Source organism: Ambystoma mexicanum, chromosome 2q, assembly GCF_040938575.1.
Source record: "Ambystoma mexicanum isolate Mex_15411 chromosome 2q, UKY_AmexF1_1, whole genome shotgun sequence".
In the NCBI taxonomy this organism is placed as follows: Eukaryota; Metazoa; Chordata; class Amphibia; order Caudata; family Ambystomatidae; genus Ambystoma; species Ambystoma mexicanum.
The window spans coordinates 375,094,671-375,111,448 of record NC_090924.1 but is presented as its reverse complement, the minus strand read 5'-3'; positions in this window follow the sequence as shown (position 1 = coordinate 375,111,448).

The following is a 16,778-nucleotide window of genomic DNA, read 5'->3' as shown; positions in this document are numbered from 1 at the left end:
CTCTGGGGTGGAGCAGTAAGAGCAAATCATTATTTGGGGCAGCTTGTGTGAGCCACGTGTTTATGCAATATTTATGGGAGAAAATGCTGAGGCTCTGGGTGGCGGGAGATACCATGCAGTGTCCAACTCTCAAAGAGTGAATGACACAAAGGACAGTGGGTGACAATGGCGGGAAGGAGCAACAGAGAATACCTGGAGGAACCTTTTACAAGATCACTCTCAAACAATAATAGTGATACTATCGAGAATCCAAATCGTTAAGAAAATCAATAAGACATAGGGCCTCATTACTACCCAGGCGGAGGACCATGGTGCTGTTAGCTGTTAGCACCATGGTCCATGCCGGTGTCTGCCATGGCAGAATGGGGAATTACCACCCCATTCGAGGTTAGCGGGGCGGTAATTCTCCATGCCACCATGGCCCTTCCCCATTCCCATTTTTGCCCCATAGGGCTCAATGGGAATGGGGAAGGCGCTAAATACGGTGCCGCAAATTGCGGCACCGTACTTAGCACCAAGGTCCCTTTGCGGCACCCTACTTTAACGGCTGGTAAAACTAGCCGTTAAGGTCGGGTCCCGCAAAGGGACCTCGTAATTAGGCGCTAATAGGTTAACAGCGCCGTAAAAGGCTGCTGCGCCGTTAACCTATTAGCGCCTGGGTCGTAATGCGGCCCATAGGCTATCGCTGATTCTTGGGTGGGAAAGAAGGAGGAGTAGTAAACCCATGGGGCAGTTTATGTAAGGCACGCCATCATGCAATATTTGATGGAGATAGCTGAGTGTCCATCCAGTGTCCATCTCTTAAAGAGAGAGGATGACAGATGGGCCATTAATGTTGGGTGGAGGAGAAGGATTGGAGAATCCTCTTCGGCATACTGTGTGATATACAAGCTCAGAATATTTGTGGGAAAAGCAGCTGAGATTTATAGAGTTGAACAATGGCATCTAGTGTCCATCTTGTGAAGAAAGTGTAGAGGAGCACTTACATGCCTCTGCAGGAAATCCCACCCTCCCTACCTGTATGTTAGAAGCCTGAAATGGTGCCATGCTTAACACCAGCAGTTGCGACCATACCACAGAAGATATTTGAAAAAAGGTACCCTCTGAGAAAACCCTATCAAATGTATTAACAAAGAGACAACAATCTGAGGGAGGAACTCCCTGCCAGAAGGAATATGAAAACGAGAGAAAGAGGGGTTGGTGCCGTCACAAGAGACAAATGTGATGCACTGAGGATACTAAGTGACCTTAGACGCTGGCTATAAATAGTGAATAGACTGCAGGCGGAGCGGCCATTGTATAGAAGCTGGACATCAGTGTCATGAATTTAATATGCACAGACCCATGGAGAAGAAAGGAACAGAATTGTGTTGCAGCAAGAATTAGCGGTTCCATGTAATAATGTCTCCACAAAAATATTGCCATGCAAAAATATCACCGAAAAATGGACGTTTTTTGTGGGGACATTATTGCATGGTACATGCGGGGGACACCCCGGCAACCCCGTAACCCTTATTTTTTTTTTTTTCTTTGTTGGCTGCCCCTATCCCCATATATATGGTCACCCATATAATATCGCCACAAGCTTTTCACAGCGATATTATGTACGGCGCCCATATATATGGGGATAATATTACCTGATACCGAATTATCTGAGATCGCTTGAATGGCAAAGCTGCCTGGCCTGGTGTCAAGGCTAAAGACAGCCAAGACTGGTCATCTATTCATGAAGGTGGCAAATGTGAGAAGCTGAATCATCCCTTGTTAAGGTGTAAAGAAATAACCCCAGATGTGACAAGATTTATTCATCTGCTCCATTGTCTTGCCTTGCTGCACCTTCAAACACTTGCGTATAGGCGCGTTACAAATGCCAAATCATATCATATAATTTAAGACATTATATCACTGCAAAATCGACCAAAATCATGGTCGAATGTCACGTGAGCCAAGGATGGAAATAGCGTTATGCTTGGAGTTTTAGAACGATTGTGTCTGTACGTTCTCCCTTATATTCTTACAGACAACAATACGCTGCAAGCCAAGTTCAAAGACCATTTTCCTGGTAGAAGGCATGGGTGTTGAGAGACGTTGGGCTAATTGGGTGGGGAGGCAAGGTCAAGCCGACCTACTGGCACCTCGGTATGAGTTTACGTGCTGCTAAGTGAACTGGATTTTCCATACATGGCACAAGCATGCCAACCAATTGTAGAGGTCCATACAATGAAATCCTTATCGTTTGAGAGCCAATGATATACAGTGTAATTAGTAGTGCTGAAGATGACTTGCACTAGAGGTAGGCATACATTGTCCCCCTTACAGTAGATATCCAATCACAATCCAACCTGTAAAGAAAGTATACTTAGATGTTCCCCTTGAGCCTATCATAAAACCTCGTAGGTTTTACAGATTTAACACATAGTATGACGTCACATATGATACATTTTGAGTATATAAATGTGTTTTTATGTCAAATGTGCGAGAGACTCAAGCGAAAGTCCATTGATGTCCTTTGTAACTCTCTGGTTTTGATAATTGATAATAAAACAGAAAACTTTGCCTTCTTCCTGAGTTGGTTAGATTATTTGGTGTCCCCATCCATTGCATGCATGCTATCCAAAGGACTCTAAGCTCACGTGGTAGCACTGCAGATGGTTAAAAGATCCAAACTAGGTTTTCTACAGAGTTTCAGACAATCAAGCATCCTGTGCCATTAGCAGGAAGGTCGAAGGGTTTCCTGTGGAAGGCGGCCAAATAGAAATAAACTTGCAAAAAGAACCGAGACAGTGGGCAGGTCCCCCTTTGATGAAATCCCTGCCCAGTTTCCACAGGAACTCTGCGGACTGAAGACAAAGTGGTTGCTTGGAGGAGGAGACGATACCGAAGGCCTTTAGTCGATTAATGAACAAATGGTGAGTAGACTAAGGGGAATGACAAATTAAGGGAATATGGTTGTGATAACTTTTGAGTAACGGGAAATATTGTATGAAGAGAAATATAGTGCCTAGGATCCTAGCTCAAGGGAGTTCAGGAGGAGAAGTCTCAAACTTCAGCGGCAGTAGAGCAGAAATATATAACGCATGAACAAGTTCATGTAAGGTGACGTCTCAAACCCTGTATAGGGTATTAAAGAAAAGGTGAGAGAAACAGAAGGTGATCACTGGGTTTATTAATGTGTAAAGTTGACTAGTCTGTCCATGCTGTTTATTGAGTAGAAATATCGAAGAACGATAGAAGTTGTGAAAGGATTGGAAAAATTGAGGAACTATGTTGACTACCTAGCAAAGTGGTTGTAACTAATCCAAAGGTATAGACAGCTAATTGAGAAATTAGAGGCTTGAGCAGCTATTGATGGTGCATGCTCATATGTGTTGTTTAAAGAGTTAAAAAAAGTGGTGATTTAAGAAAAGTATATAAGTCATTTCATAAGTCTGGTAAGTATTGACAGTCAATTGGGACTTGTTATTATGGGAGACACTCCTCTGATGCACTTATGTAAGACACTGCCAAAGAACATGCCCAAGCTCAAACACTATAGTGCGGAATGGGTGAAAGGCACAACAGAAAAAATATTCATGCCATGGCAACAAGGGGGATCACTTTCAAAAGCGGTATTTCAACACATGACTACATACTTGCATGCTGCGTACAGAGGGAGGAAATTAGAGAAAAGGTTAGCAATTCTAGAGCTCTGGAAAATGGACCAGTAAGAGAGGGAAGATCCGCCACCTTACGAGTGGATGCTTAGTCAGAGAAAGGAGGAAGGTATTGAGCCCTCAGCTCCCCTTACCTCACCTGAATAAAAAGGTGCTAGTACAGAAGAGATAGGGTTGTATCCTTTAAAGGAGTTGAAAGCAGCAACGGGGTATAGTAACCCAATATATGAACCTCCTGCATATAGCAGCAATGATAGTCCAGAGATCTGTAAGATCCTACAAGACAAAGAATAAAAGAGTGAGCGATCAAATATATCGATAGAAATAGAAAGGGAGATTAAGAAATGGAAAGGAGAGAAGGATAAAGCTGATGAGATAGCGCTCATGCAGAACAAATGGATGGGTGGACAGATATTACTTTAAATCGATGGGAAAAGCACTGAGGAAATTCAGCAAAGAGAAGATAAGGATGAACAAGAAAGAAGGGACAAAGAACCAGAAAAGAAATTGAAAGAAGAGGATCAGAATAGGAAGAACAGGGAGCTACGAGAACAGATGTATCAAGAGGAGCAAGAGAAAAAAGAAGAAACAGCAGAAGAACAAAGAAAACATGACAATAGGCAAAGAGTGATAGAAGACAGCGAGAGAAGTGAAAGAAAGAGAGAAGAGGAGGAAGCACAAACATTAAGGGACAAAATAATACAGAGACGAAGGGAAGAAGAGGAAAGAAGGGACAGAGTAAGGGGGGAAGAATGAAGGCAAGAGAAACACAATATTAGAAGAGAGTTGAGAAAGCAACGAGAACTAGATGAAGAAATAGAATGAGGAAGCAGACAGCAGGGTCTTGATGCTAATTTCATTCATAAAGAGCCGATAGGGCCAAGCCCAAGAATATCATGGGATAGAACCTAAGAGTTCCTTCCGATGAAGGAAGCAACGTCAGGGGCATCTAGAGTATTATTGCAAGAAGAAAACTTTGATGCAGGAAGCATCAGGGATAGGATCAATAGGGTCTATCAAGAATTAAAGGAAGATAGCAACTATGGAATTAGAGAGAGGAGGGATCAATCCCTAGCATTTCAATCACAAAGCGAAGAGAAAATTCCATTCAGTCCCAAACATAGAGCATTGTCCCTAAGCAGACTGGCGAAGGGAATGATAGTCGCACTAGTTGGGGACAAGACATGTCAGATGAGTAAAGGGAGTCCATCCTCAAGGGAGGAAGAGGGAGAATGTGCGTCCCTGAAGGAAGCCTGCAGTTAGATAAAGAAGTAAGATGGTTGGAAATGGAACAACCTAAGGACAGGACTCCAGTTCCCATAACATATCCACAGCATCCCTGAGGACGATCGCACAGTGAGAAGGGAGAATCGCTGAACTATGTGAATAGATTAAGGTTGCTACCATCAAGGAGACAGACAGGGATGATCGTCCTTGCTATGGCTAGACTAACGATAGGAACCGACTACAGGTTGGGGTTCACACAGTTTCCCCTATTGAAAAAAGGGGGAACAAGATCACAGTATATTCCATGGCCGCAGATGGACAAGGATAGTGTAAGGTAAAAGCTCCCGAGATTGACTACAGGCGCTGGAAAATGGATATACAAGTTAGAAAAATGGATAGGAGGAAACACACTGGCCATAGGGGACATAAAGGGTCTCATGGCAGCTATCCTTGAAGAAAGGTCTGATGACATGTGGAGGGGAGCAGGGTATTGAAGTGCGACAACACAAAACACAGCGCGTGACATTTAATAATTGCATAGCAGATATTTGAAGGGCTCTCAGGGTGCAGTATCCCGATATGTCAGATACGGGTGCAATTATGACACGTAAGATGAAGGAAGATGAAAACCCTATTGCTTACATTCAGGATATTAAAGACAAATGGCAACTTGAAACTCGCGAGCCGTGGGAAAACAACTGTGGCATTATTTTACAACATTTTATGCCATGGGTTACCTAAGCCAGTATAGATGAAGAAACAAGTGGGAATGGAAGCAAAACCATGGGCTAAGATGCAGTTGACAATAGTGCATCACTGTTGGTTGTTGCAAGAGAAAAATAGGAAGAAAGATGAGGCTAGAAAAATTGAGGAAGCCAAGTTAGTTCACAAGAAAATTGTCAAAATGTATTATGGAAGGAGCGGTATTTTCACAATTGGATAAGGATTGGGAATGCAGGAAGCAGTAGGTACATCACAGGCAAATGATTAGTGCCCGATGAACCAAGGAGGATATGGGTTCATGCCACGTGGCAGAGGTATGGGCTATAGAGGAAAAGGAGGATTCCAAAATAGTCAAGGTGGGTTTCAGAATACACAGAATGAGAACCAGAGCAACCAGAGATGATTTAACCAAGGGGCACTTGTCAGCCAAGACAGGACACATTGCACGCATATGTGGGAGTCAATGGAATGTACAGCATGGTCAATTTTCAAGAGGGGGCACAGCATATTCTCCACCATATAGCACACAAACTAGGGAAGGGTATGCCCAAGATGAGACATTGTATAAGATACAAGTGCCACAACTGCAGCAGGTACAGCAACCAGAGCAAGTGCATATGAATCCACCACAAGGGCAGTCGCAACAAGCCCCCATGCAGACACAGCAGTATACAAACACAGGACAGGTGCTGACGGCCAGAATAGGAGGCAGCACTGTAGTAGGAGGAAATCCTTTCACAGGGACAGGGATGAGCTTGTACCCACATTAGGACAGCTCACTGGGTGACTTGATGTGTTCAGTATTATCTGTGACAGCAGACACCCAAGAGGAACCAGGGGTCAATGTGACAATAGGAGGCAAATCGTGTTCTTTTTTAGTAGACACCAGAGTTACTAGTTCATGTATACGAGAGGGAAAATATCCAATGTCTGGAATTGCCATGAATGCTCAAGGGTTCTCTGGAGCTATAAGTCAAGTTCCTTTTACTGATGAATTACCAGTCGCTATAGGAGCGTGTTATATGTCTGTTCCTTTGATATATTCAGGACAGGTACCAGTTAATATTTTGGGAAGAGATTTGATGACAAAACTTAACATGACAATTTCATTTAATGATCAAGGAATAGTGTATCCCACTCCAGGAATACACTATTTGAACATGGGCAAAGTTATACTGGCGTTCACAGGTCAAGTAGCTCTGAGAGGCATTCCAGTACGTCCAGAGGTTTTTCTGTAAGGAGTCATCATTCTCCTGACATGGCTACCTGGCTTAGTGGGAAACATTGTGAGGAGACTTGATGGGTTTTTGTTTAGACTCCAAATACCTATGGATGAAGAGGGGGACAGACTATCCCTATAGAATTAGAAGCAGCTATAATACAAAGGGAAATGGCAATGCTCAAAGGAATAGACAATGAGGGTAGACCATGGAGAACAGTGATAGCTCTCCAGGAAGGGTACAGATTGACTGACATTACTGATGATGACATGTTTAGAGAGGATCGAACAGCTGATGAATTGATGTTCTTCATACTGGATAAGGATATAAAAAAGGGAAGTCCCACAGCAAATGGCAATAATGCGACAGCACCCACCATATTTGCAGGAAGACTTGGAGAAGGTGCCAACTGTCCTTTGGACCACAGGCCCTTAAGACATAGATTTATTAAAAGGGATAGGGGAAGTCAAAATAAAGCTAAAGCCAGGAGCGAGTTTACCTACAGCAAAGCAGCACCCTTAGTCGTCACCTCAGAGGACACACCTTGTCTACTGCGGAATGACCTCCTTCTGAGGTTATCACCCCTGATAGGCTGAGTCAACAAGGTCCTCTGCACTCCGACTTACCAGCCAATCAAATTAAGCGGGTCTCCGCTGTGGCTGGGGACGTCTCGTGCCAAAAGTAACTAAAGGACAAATCACATCCTAGGGGTCACCACTTGAAAGTGAGTTTCCCCCAAAAAGGTTTTTAAAACTCCACAATGAGAGTCAATGATGGAAACACCCCAGGTGGGAATGAGACAAAGACCAAGTGCGGGTGAAGTCAAAAAGTTAAAGTTTATCTAAATCGATATAGGGCAAGCAGAGAACTCTGCAAACTCCGAGAGTGCTCTGCCAAACGTCAGCAAACATTCACATTCATTACAAAGTTGCATCATAGATGATGTATGCTATAGGGGGCACATAAATTGTGGGGATTGGGTGGTGAAGACTTGACACTATGTAATGCTTTAGCCCGGTGCTCCATGATTGATGGAGGTCCACATGGTGCCTGCATGATGCTTGCAGGTCAGCTGGGCTCATTGGAGTGGTGATCTGGTCTGGTGATGGTTGATTGATACATCTCGACAATTCTAACATTTGCCCTTGCGGCCACACATACTCATTGAGTGGTAATTGTAAATCACTATGCCCAGTAAATCCTACAAACAGTTACTCTAACATCACAAGAGAAAATGACACGCAACTTGAAGGAGAGCATTTCATTGTTTTGGAGACAAATTACTATTTGGGGGGTAAGCAATAGGTGAGCAGCTTTCATGGATTTGGGTCACTTGTAAGGGGGCACATTCCAGGAATACATCTGTTACTTTCCTTATGTTAGATCTAGCAGATGGACATCTTTATAGTATGTTAGTATAAGAGTGAATATATGGCCATCATGGTCAGTTGAGGTTGGGGTGAACTGGACTGCTTTCCAGTCAGAGGGCACATGATATAAATCAACGAGGCGGTGGGGGGAGAAGGGGCTGGGGGCCCAGGAGGGCAAATACCTAGTGCTGACTCCAGGGGGGAGGTGAGGGGTTACAATCATAGCATCACATCGCCAATAGGCACAAGGCTTCACATCTCAGCCTAGCCAGAGGGGGAGAAGGGTGGGGGCTGGTATGCGGCGCTGCTACAGAGTGGAGAAGAGGCCCTATACTATTGCTGGCCGTGTCTTGTTTAGTTGGGTAGGGAACACGCACACACACACATGCAACATATGAATGAGATAGGAACAGGTTAGTTTGTGTGTAAATACAATAACAGGGTGTACTATGCACCACTTATAACATGGGTTACATGATTCAATTCTCAGCAAATATATATACACCTATACGCAATTGAGAAAGCTACTCTATTTATACTCTACCATATACCATAAAAAGGACCTGCATATGGCGATACTGATAGGTCATGTAGAAAATTATACATGTTTAGAAAATCATTGAGTACATATTGGTGTTAGACATTGCCTTGTGCAGTCTACAGCAATCAGTGTTATTTGATCAAGGGCGAGGATCTTGATCACACAATTCATGGCGTCTTTGTGTTCAGATGGGGGGATAAGTGAGGCTCTCCTTGTTTCATTTTATGCAATCAATCTTGTGGTGTATAACAACAGAACTGAATTTATAGTTTCTTAAGAGGGATTATCTGCAAGGGTGAAACAGGGTGGCACACTGGTTTGGCATATGTGCCTGGCACTTCAAACAAGGAACAGGGTCAGGGGGTTATCTTCAGCATACATCATAAATGTGGGGTCTGTGAGGGGACAGGACAAGTTTTATGGAGATAGCTTGTTTTTCTTAAACCCCAGCTTCAGCCCGGTCATCTGCAGGTCAATGATGGACTGCGGAAGGTGAAAGATACAGTGTTTGTCATGTAACTTTTTCGTGCCTAGTCTCCCGTGAGAACGGGCCTGCAGCAGGGACGCCGAGGGGAGGAGGGCGAGGGAAGGAACTTGCTCGCTGTGCGCGATCAGGAGGGGAGAGAGCTGCAGCCCTGTGGGCCGCTTGGGCTTGTAAGGCCTAAGTAGTTTTGTCTCAAGATGGAGTCTTAGTGTGTCACAAAATGGAGTCTGGTACCATCCTAACAGATGAGCATTGCAGCCACATGTGTCGGCCCGCAGTCGTCCTGCATCCCTGGCCACAGGTGCGTGGGTGGCTGCTGGACGAGTCATAGTCTGAATGCTTGGTAAGAATGGAGGGGAGGGAGGCCATGAAGACCTTTCCTCCCATACACCACTATGACACCTATACATGTGATATGTGAACATGTATGATAAACTTGTGTATATGTTTGAGCATCAATTTTTATTTCATTTACGATTATGAATAATGACAAATGAAAAGTCAAACATTGTTGAAAGAAAAATAAGCTCACAAGCCAAATATTAAATGCTTTGTGAATCTAATGCAGGACAGTATCATTATATCTGCATGTTGTTACCAGTAGACGTAGAGTTCTCTATGCCTAGATTGTGTACGGACGAACTAATTAAGGCCTGGACAAATGAAAAATTGCTGATTCACATGAATGAATGTTGAACCAGAAAAATACGTGGCAGCACGCCCCTCCTGATTTAGAATTTACCGTGCCCATAGTCCTCCCATTAATAGGGCAGTCCCTCCAGTTACCCCTTAGCTTTTGGATCAAGCACAGAGTTGAAACAATTAGAGGAAAAAGCGCAACAGAGCAAAAATTCAGAGTTGTAATTAGAAAACATTATTCAGCAGCTAAAAGATGATTTAGTGACACAATAGCAACCGAATTTGGAGCGAGGGACACAATTTTCTGCACTGAAGGGAGAGTATCTAGAAGGTGTTGAAATAGAACCTGCTTAGAGGACATTTTCTCTGATTAAACAACTGAAAGCTGAAAATATCCAGTTGGTCATTAGGGATGTCACTTCCCAGGGTGAATTAGATCAGATGGGCCAAGATCCGAACACTGAAACAACAGAGGGAGCAGTTCAGGGACGAAAATAGCAAATTGTGCCAGGAGAAAAGTACCCTGTTTGAGGAAGTGTATCAGTTAAGGACGGACATGGAGAAAAGTGAGTTATGTTCTCAGGAACTGACTGATATGAGGATAGAAAATGAAAAGTTAAGGGAACATGTGAGGCAAGCAGAGTTTGACATAGAGCAGGCAACACAAGGGGAAGAGATTAGTCTCCTGAAAAAGAAGAGGTCTAAATATGTCCAGACAATACAAGCCTAACAGAAGGAAAATGAGTAACTTTTTGAGGAGAACAAAGGAGTCAGAGACCGATAATTGGCACAAAATAAAGTGCTAGAAGCTACTCAAGCACTGGTATCAGATTTTAAAACTCAGGCCTCTATATATCATCAAGAGATAGGGGCTGAGAAAAGCAAATCTGAAAGGTTGGAAAAGGAAATATCCAAATACAAACAGGCTATGAGGCACCCCAACCAGTTAGAGTATGGAAAAGCACCCTCCGATCACGGAGTGATGACCTCTTTACCAGGGACCTCATGCCAACTCACCACTTCATATGCACAGGGTGCCGCTAACATCATGCCTGGAAGTTTTCAAGCACAGAGAAACATGAGGCAGCTGGCCTCAACCAGGAATAGTCCAACTGAGCCGGAAGGCCAGTCCTTATCAGATATTGACGGGTATTCTTCTGTACCCAGATTTAAAAATATCCTAGCATATACTTCTGACCAGGAGGGCTACTATGATGAAAAGATCAGGGAGGCAGACCTGCATAAACTAAAGTTACAAAGGAACCACCTGGTCCGCTTTGCAGACAGAAAAGAACCAGAGTCCAGGCATCAAAAAAGTATTTTAAAAACCTTCACACATTCAGGGAGGTGGGGGGAATTCTCCACCATACCCAGAAGACGGGATGGGGAAGATGAATACTCCTTTGTGCGTAAAGGAGTGATAGAACAGGCCACCCGGATGTATGAATAACAAAATCCCTCTGAAAATAAAAATAACCCTGAAAACCCCAAACCGCCAAACACACCCGCTGCTGCAAAGGTGGCAGAAGTGAATAATACACCCATATTGGACTTGGAAATGTGGGAGCCTAAAAATATTCCTCCCGCTAACACTAATAAGCAGAGTGAGAGACAGAGGAGACCCTCTGATCCAAACCTGTAGGGTGGTAGCCAGGCAGGGTATCAGACCGATGCTCCATCTGACCCTGCCGCCTAGGTCAGCCCAAGATACAAGGGTAAGAGACCCATCTTGGGGTATGTATGGACTCCCCGGCAAAAGGGGTGGTCCCAACCAGGTAAGTACTGCCCCAGGAAACCTCCCTCCAAACTTCCCTCAGAACGTTCCTCGGGAGGGAAGGAATACTCCACCCCCCAACCTCAGTGTCTTTCTCAGATACCCTTCAAACACCAATTTCCAGAACAATCCTCCTCTCTCTCTCCCCACTTTCAGGACAATAGATTCCCAAATCAGGGAGAAGGGAGACCAAGGATGGAGGGTCATCAGGGAAGGTATATTTCAGACTATTTTGGCACTGATGAAACAAGGAGTTCTGGTGCCATCGGAATCATCGTGTAACACCGTGGCATATCCGATCAAAAAATCTAAAGGCAGGTCATGGAGATTTATACAAGATTTGAGACTGATTAACCAGATTGTAGATGCAGAGTTTCCTTTAGGTCATAATCCGGTGACGATACTTTGTAGTATCCCAGTGGAAGCTCGATATTTCACGTTGATTGATTTAAAGAATGTATGTTTCTTGATCCCGTTGCATAAAGATTCACAAGACTTGACTTCCTTTGCGTTTCGCCAAACTCGACTGAAACATAATAATTTGTCCCAGGGGTACTGTGAGTCCACATCAATCTTTAACAGCATCCTACAGATGGACTTAGGCAATATTGATCTTAAGAGTGCGGTGATACAGTACGTATATATGATATGATATCATATGGCATTTATAACGTGCCTATACATAAGTGTTTCGAAGCAAGGGAGGGGGAACAGAGGGAAGACAGACAACGATCTTACTAGGCCAGGTGTCATTCAGATTGCACAAGTGCATGCGAAAGGGGAAAGGGAAAAGTGCAAGGGGGATGGGAGAGGGGAAAGTGCAATACATGGGATAGTAGAATAAATAAGATATAGAACGGCCAGATGGTGGCAAGTGCAGGTAAGAGCAGACATAAGGGCTGGTAGGGGGACTGTAGGGATACAGAACAACAGTCCCCAAATGCGGGGGTTGCCAGGGAAGCAGTGCAGGTGTGCAGTTCCTGGGGCCGGGGCACGAGATCAGAAGGGTCGCCAGGTAACCAGTGCAGTTTCAACCATGAACTCAGCAGGGGAGAGGGTGAGAGAAAGCAGAAGCAACGAGGAAGGTTTTGAGGTGCTTCCGGAACCGGAGATGGTTCTCCTCAAGTTTGAGGGAGGCAGGAAGGCTGTTCCATAGGGAGGCCCCTGCCGAAGAGAGAAATCTACCATCAACTCGTTGCTTGGAGAAGCGACTGACACTGAGGGAGTTGGAGGCGAATGAGCGAAGAGCTTGAGAATGAAGATATTTGGGAAGAGAGAGTTGAAGGTATTGCGGCCCTAGGCACCAGAAGGCCTTGTGGACAATGCAGAGGCTTTTGAACTTAATTCTCGCAGCCACTGGGAACCAGTGCGGAGATTTCAGTCCTGGAGATATAGGATCCCTGGGCTTGAGGCCAAGGACAAGTCTCGCAGTCCTGTTCTGGCTAAGTTGCAGAGGGCGGAGAGTAGAGGTAGGCAGATTTAGATAGAAGCTGTTATAATAGTCCAGTCTAGAGAGAACCAGGGCTCTGGAGATGATGAGCTTCTTGGGAAAGGAGAGGAAAGGAAAAATAAATCTGGGGAGGTATAGCTGGTAGTGTGACTTCTTAGAGATGTCAGAGATATGAGGAGAGAAGGAGAGTGTGGAGTCGAAGATGACAGCGAGATTTTTACCCTTGCAGGTGGGAACAGGAAGAGGGCCAAGAGAGGCCGGCCAGAAAGCTGCAGGGAAGGAGGGAGTGGGTGTGCCAATGAGTAAAATCTCAGTCTTACTGCCATTAAGGCAGAGGTCATTGGCGGCACACCACTCCTGGAAAGCAGACAGACAGTCAGAGATGAGGGAAGGAGAGGAGGAGGCCGAGGGTAGCATGAAAATTAGCTGGGTATCCTCCGCATAGCACTGAAAATTGGGACAGAGAGTGGCAATACGGTGGGCTAGGAGTGCCAGGTATTGGTTAAACAGCCAGGGAGAGAGGTTAGATTCCTGGGGGACACCACAGGTAGAGAAAAAGATATCGGAGAGGAAGGATCCAAGTTGGACCTGGGAGGGTCGGTCGGGGAGGAAAGAGGTCAGCCAGGCCAGAGCCTGACCAGTGATACCCAGGTTATCACAGAGATGGTTGAGCAGGATGGCATGGTTGACAGTAACGAAGGCAGAAGAGAGATCAAGCAAGATGAGGACACACAGGGTGTCGGAGTCACGGTTGGAGAGCAGGTCTTCACGGATGTTCAGGAGAGCAGTTTCCGTGCTTCTGTCAGCTCTGAAGCCAGACTGATGGTCATCAAGACAACCATGAAGACAACCAACAGATTCAGTGAGGAGATTAAGCTGGGATACGGCCAGTTTCTCCAGGAGCTTGCCCAGGAAGGGAGTGATGGAGATTGGACCAAAGTTACCCGGGTAGGAGGGGTTGGCAGAGGGTTTCTTAAGAAGGGGGTGCACAAGGGAGTGCTTCAAGGGGGGTGGGAAGACTCCAGTGGCGAAGGAGTGATTGCAGATATCAGCCAGGGCAGGAGCGAGGGAGTCGATGTGGTCGTTGATAGTTTTGGAGGAACAGGGGTGAACCTGTATCGATGAGACTTTCATAGATCGGACTTGTCTAGAAACCTTGTCACATGACATTAGTTTAGTTTAGTTTAGTTTGTTTATTAATAAAGCGCGTCCGAACCCTCAGGTAGCTGGGCGCATAATCATGTGCACAGCAGAGTTACATATCGTTACACGAACATCATAATACAACAGACAGAGCATACATTAGTCCAGGCTCTGAATGTTTACATACAAGAGTAGAATATACCAAGAAAAGTATGTACAGAGAATAGGCACAAAAAAAGTTACAGTGGCTAATGCGGACCGGGGTACAGGTTGGTCCTGAATAGGCTGTAGATAGAGTAAACATTACTACAGGTAGAGAGCGGCGGCTGGCCGGTCGTGTCAGTGAGAGTCTGGATGTTTAGGCTAGTAGCCATGATTTTACCATGGCTCTGAATGGCCAGAATGCGGCGTCCGATCTAATTGTAGTGGGGAGGGTGTTCCAACATTGTGCTGCGAGCACTGGAAAACTGGAGCCTCCTGCTGTTTTTAGGTTATAATTAGGGATCTTTAGTTGGTGCAGGTAAGGTGTTCTGGTAGGTCTAATGGGGCAGTGCCTAGAGAATTTGTCAGATGACCAGTGTTCTTAGCTTAATTCTGTCACGGATTGGAAGCCAGTGGACTTCTTTTCTAACCGTGGATATGTGTGCCTTGCGCGGGAGGTTGAGGGCACATCTAAGTGCATTATTTTGCAGGATCTGGAGCCTATTCAAGTTCTTAGTGGTAGTGCCTAAGTAGAGTGTGTTGCAATAGTCTAATTTAGACAATATCAGCGCTCTAGATAGGGTGAGGCAGCTAGAGGTGGAGAGAAAAGGCCTACAGGCATTGATCAATTTATTGGTGTATGAGGTAGCTGAGATTGTAGAGTTTATTTGTTTCTTTAGTGATAAGGTAGAGTCGAGGTATACACCTAATGTTTTAACCTCTTTGGAAACTTTTATGATGTTGCCATCAATGGTAAAGGATTGGTACCTTTGGTCCAGTTTGTTGAGGCGAGCCTGGGAGCCTACGATAAGCAATTCTGTTTTATCGTCGTTAAGGCAAAGACTGTGTGTGGCCATCCAGGCTTGGATTTTTAAATAGATATCATTATGCTTTGCAACATCTTCTTCATAGCTACCAGTGAGCGTGATGAGGACCTGGGTGTCGTCTGCATAATTAGTGTAGCTGACACCCAGATCATCAAGACGGTCAAATAGGAGCTTCGTGAAGATGTTGGAAAGTGTGGGAGAAATGCAGGAGCCTTGCGGCACTCCACATGTGATTGGGATAGGGTCCGCAGCCGCAGTGGGGCGAAGACTCTAGTCAACCTGTCAGACAGAAATGACTGGATCCACTTAGTGGCATTCTGAGAGAATGCAGCAGCCGAGGAGAGGTGTTGAGTGAGGATCTGGTGGTCAACCAGATCAAAGGCAGCAGAGAGATCCAACAAGAGCAGGATGTCTTTGGCGTCATCCATTTGGATTTTTAGATCCAAGAGGGCAGTTTCAGTCCCGTGCCTTGGTCTGAAGCCGGATTGTCGCAGGCCTAGGAGGTTGTTGTCTTCCAAATGTTGTTGTATTTGGAGATAGGCTACCCTGTCCAAGATTTTGAGAAGAAATGGGACTGTGGTGATGGGTCTGTAATTTGTGGGGCTGTTGGTATCTAGGTTGGGTTTTTTAAGCAGGGGTAGGACCCACACTTCTTTAAGGTTGTTGGGGACCACTGAGTTTTTGAAAGAGGAGTTGATCAGCGAGGTGATGAGAGGGGCTAACTCATTAGCACCATCTTTGATGACAGATGCTGGGCAAATGTCACCTTTGCAGTTGGATGGTTTGAGGCTGGCGATTATCTTGATTACTTCCTCTTCTGTGACTGGTGAGAAGTGGAAGGATGGGCAGATAGGGATAGTGTGGTTAATTTTGCTGCTGGGGTTCTGCTTGGAGGCAAGGCTAGCTTTTTTTGCTTCTATCTTAGTTTGTAGAAGGGCAATTTTGTTAGCGAGGGGGAGCTGGATATTATTACACCAGGCCTTGTCTTTGATGCAGTCCTCTGTAGGAGGCAATGGTGATTCAAGTTCTCTTAGTATAGAGAAGAGTCCTTTGGTGCCAGATTTGACATTTTGTATTCTCAAGTTATAGGTCTCTTTCTTAGCATTTAAGATGGCGGATTTGTAGGTGGAGGCAGCTGAAGCAAATTTGTCTTTAGTGGAGAGAGAAGGGGCTTTTCTCCAGCTGGTTTCTGCAGTTCTTTTAATATTACGGAGAGCTTTTAATTCTGCTGAGAACCATTTGTTGGAGTGGGCAATAGGTTTGGCTTTTCGTTGTTTGAGAGGAGCTATCTGGTTGAGGGCTAGTTCTAAAGTATTGTTATATAGGTCTACTATGGCTGCTGGGTTGTTTTTTTGCGTGGGTAGATTAGCTTTACTGATAGGCGCGAGAAGAGGTTTGAGGTTCTCTATAGTGATGTTGCGGATATTTCTGGAGATTATTTGAGGTAACTTTGTGGGTCGTGTGGTAGATGGTAAGGATCTAGGTAAAGAGAAGGTAATAAGGTGATGGTCAGTTCAAGCACAGGG